The 4,459-nt window shown below is 30.2% G+C and overlaps 1 pseudogene; it reads left to right on the forward strand.

Moving 5' to 3' along the window:
* The first annotated feature begins 815 nt into the window (after nt 1-815).
* LOC122574044 lies at nt 816-4,163 on the forward strand (annotated as a pseudogene).
* Nucleotides 4,164-4,459: the final 296 nt, after the last annotated feature.

The raw sequence follows: 4,459 nt of genomic DNA on the forward strand, positions 1-4,459 counted from the left end.
ACTTGAAATAAATATTTAACGAAAGTTTTTAAAAAAATCGTTTAAATGTCACATTAAGTACACGAATTGCTTCGTGATCTTTCAGATCTCAAACACTAAAGAAAGCTTTCGTATTCGCAATTTATTGTATAAAGATAATCGAACAAGTAATATATATCGTTTCATGGTAAATTTTATTGCAAAATATCTTACAATTGTATTTTGTTTTTTATTGTGATTTTGAGTGAAACTTTAGTGCAAAGGCATTTAAATAATATTTAAATATTTTGTACATTGTCTTGTCAATACATAATTGTGACAAATGTGATCGACTGATTTGGATGTTTTTCGCGCCATTTGGAGCTGTAAGCATTTCCGAAGGATCTTTTTACTTTTTGTATTGCTCCATTATTTTAGTTTAATTTTATAAAAAAAATGGTGTAAACGACTAAATCCTAACTTTATTAAAATGGAACAGTTATTGAAACGTTCAAGAGTTACAAAAGAATCGACTATTTGCGATATTGCATCTTCTATAAGTAAGTGAATGTTTTTATAAATGAAGTTAATTATGTGGTAAAACACGTTACATATATCGTTAAATATTTTCTGTGTATAAGTTTTGCAAATTTTCAATCCTAGCATCGTGTTTTCAAATTGCTTACACTTTAAATAAAAGTGAGGTTATGTGTGCAGTTCCTTTCAAATTTTAAACACTTTTGTTGCTATAAATCATCAATCTTTCTGTTACATAATATTTCAGGGGAAATATCTGAATCAGTTTCGTCTGTAAGTGAGAAACACAGAGCTCTTTTGAAAGTTAATAAAGCATTGGTGTTATATATACAAAAGAATAAAAAAAGACAGCAGATTCAAACTCTAGATGACATACAATCTGATTTGGAGCAAACAAGATTGGAACAAGATTAATAATTATAACTCATTTATACGATAATGTACAAACATAATAGTTAGTAAAATACCTTTTATCAATTGATATTAAAATAACATATGTAAGGTCTATGCATTAAATAAATATACTTTCTCATATCATAATGTTTTTATTATATATAAAAGTACATTCATTCATTACTTATAATAGTGAATAGGTACTATTATATAAATACTATAATTATATGTTGTGTATCTATGTGTATAACGAAATGACATAAAGGTAAGAGATTAAATTATGTCTGTGCAATTAAATACCTGTTTTATAAAATTATGATTCAGTCTATAAATCGTTATTCTTATTTGTATTTAGGATCTGGTTTGTGTTTTCTTGTCAAATATTACCTGACTTTTTTTGTTTGTCTGAATTTATAACCAATCCCTTCTGTAGATAGAGATTAAGTTTCAGGCAATAGTAATTGCTGATATCTGAAACATTTTTAAAGTATTCGGTGTTTCAAACAATATCTTAGCCTTTTGCTTCCTTTTTTACAACGAAACACATATGTGCCATTAATAAACACACAGTGTAAATTTGGGAAAGGAAGATAGCATTCTATTTTGATTGTTTTAAATAAAGCGATAATTTAATCAAGATATTTTTGGAACTATCTGATTCAGCTGAAATTGCCTCTTCACTATTCAAGAGTAATCTGTATTTTCCCATTTTCTTTGGAAGAAAACGCGTTAAACAGAAAGTTTGTCATCCCTCTTGTTTCCCCTGAATTCCTGTTCGAATGTTCGATGTATTTTCTGTGGTTTGATCTCAAAAATAGTTAGGACCATTCCACCCTAAGACTTGTTGCCCTTTTTTAGGTAGTTTATCAATGGTCGATGGTCTTGTTTCTGGTTTAGAAAGTCAGCCGTCGGAGGATGTGGTCCTCTATTGGTTTGGCAGTTTGATCAAAGGCAGGAAACATGTGTCTACCTTCTTGCGAGGTCGTAAAGTGAATTCAAGGCATATATTCTCACATATTATATCGACCACTGATATCAGTTACGAAAAGGAAAGGTTAACTCGGTAAGAATACGTGAAGATGAAAATTACAGATTTCATGGAATGAGAAGAAACAATTTTAATTTTAGAAATAAAACTTTAATTAACATCAGATTTTTATATAGGAACAAGCTTTGTTCGTGTCACTATCGAAAACAGCAAGAATGTTAAACAAGACAATAATTTCGTCAATGATAATAGTACAATATGCGAGCTGTTCCTCCAAGAAATGGAAACGTCGTTGTCGCCGTGTGACGTCATAACAGACATTAATCATGACGAAATCCATGTGAAGGAAATTAGCGCAGTGGACGACACGTTTTACGATCTAAGCGAGGGTGATCTCTGTAATCTTTTCAAGCTCGGCATCTTATCGACCGACATAGAAGAAATCGAGCATAGCATTAATAGGATAAAATTGAAAGAGGAAATGGTACCAACCATCAAGAGAAAATGTAGTCGAAAAGATAAACACGATATCGTTCAAATTAAGTATATGGAGGCAGACGATGAAGTAGAATTCTCCAGAAAATTTTGGAAACTAGGCAAGAATTCTTTTTCTCGTTCTACAATAATGGTCTACAATAATGGTCTACAATAATGATCAACAAACAGTAATGAGAATCATTGTTTGACTTTTATAATTATCTTCACATAGTATTTAGACTTTTTTTCATGATCCGAATTTTAATTTCATTAGAATTAATCGGGTTAATCTTGTTTCATTGAATCATAGGTTCCTGGAACACGTATATCTCGCGTCTCTCTACAGCTACTCTTCACACTTGGAGGTGGCCATGTAAATTGCAAATTGCATATACCATCCCGTCTCAATGTCAAACCTTGGAACAATCGTGTGAAACTAAAAATGTCACGGTACGATTCGTACAGCCTAAAGTCAGACTACCCAGTCTACAGGAGATTAATGAAATTACTAGTAAACTAGTGCCCAATACGAACGAGTTCGGTGGAGTTTTGAAGGATGCGGATTTCTTTGAGGATTGTAAAGGATTTCTAGAAAATGTGAAAATGGAAATGGCAATTAATGATCCTTGTATGCCATTATTCACTGCTCAGTATGTTAAAAATAAACTTGTCTTTAATAAACCGTCCATCAATATGGATGATCGGAATGGTAAAGAATGGTAAAAAAAGTTCGTTTTTAATTATCAGATTCATCTGATAATATATCAGGATATTGATATATGTAACATGAACGAATGTTGCACAATTTTAAAAGAATGAAATTTGAAGAGGGGCAGAAGTATAGAAATAATCCCTTTTTCTGCTTAAATAGTATTAGAAAAATCTTTTTCAGGCAGATGATATCTTTTTTACTTTTACAATTATTAAATATTTTTCATTAGTTTTCTTTATTCCTTCGTAAGTCTACACGTAAGTTTACGTAGTTGCGAATTTTACGCTTATTATGTACTTAAGAACACACATTAAGTCCGTTTTTTCTGTTGTGATAAACTGAATGATTTCGTGTTCACCAGTAATCAAGCTTAAATGAACCAATCACTAGAAAATATTGCTTAAGTTAACATCTTATCTAAGTCTGTAATATTTGCCACGGTTACAGGTGATTAACCTATTATAACTTATTCTTTAAATACTCTGATATTTACGAAGACAACTGTATTTTTCTCGTACAGTATCAAATCTAAAATATATTTTTTATTTAGCATTAGGTATGCAATTTTTGTTTTCTTTTAACTCGAATAAAATCCAATCTTGAAGATTGTACCAACTTTGTCAGTCTTTTTATCGAATTGTCACGAGTTAACTAGTGTTTAGTACATTATCAGCCAAAATTTGAAATACAAGTTTTTATTTGTACGTATATTAAATTGTTAATTTTATTATTCATTCGAAATCGAGGATTTTTCTGACAAGGGAGATTACGAAACAAAATTGTGAATTGAGTACATATATCGCGTCGAAAGTTTTAGTTTTAGCTTTTAAATATTATCTATATTTAGATTGATCATTACAATCGCTCTTAAAGAACTTTGATCTTTACATAAAAATTCAACTATTTCACCATATTTTCGTTCTATTATAATATTTTCTTTCTTAGATTCATTCATACTATACAATTCTTATATACTATATAATTCTAATATAATCTAACATAATACTACATAATTCTAATAATAAATAAGTTTATTAAGAATGTACGTACCCAATCGTGTAAATAATGGTCTCATAATACGTATGTATGTATATATAAAAGTTTCTGTTACTCTGTGAAAGGTAATGCGTATAAGCATGCCAACTCATGTTCCAAAACAACACAATACGTACAATGTTTACGAATGTAGAGCCCCCCCCCCCATCACATTAGAAATTGCCTGGCGAAACTAGAGAGCAGGAGATCATTTAGGTGTCGAATTTCAGTGCGGTAACACATATCACGTATTCTAACCTTTTGGTAGGTTTACTTTTTCATTATTCTTTTACTACCACTTATATCTCGTTATTAACATTGTTTAATTAATACACGCGTTTATTTAACAATTCATTGAA

Source organism: Bombus pyrosoma, linkage group LG2 (genome assembly GCF_014825855.1).
Source record: "Bombus pyrosoma isolate SC7728 linkage group LG2, ASM1482585v1, whole genome shotgun sequence".
In the NCBI taxonomy this organism is placed as follows: Eukaryota; Metazoa; Arthropoda; class Insecta; order Hymenoptera; family Apidae; genus Bombus; species Bombus pyrosoma.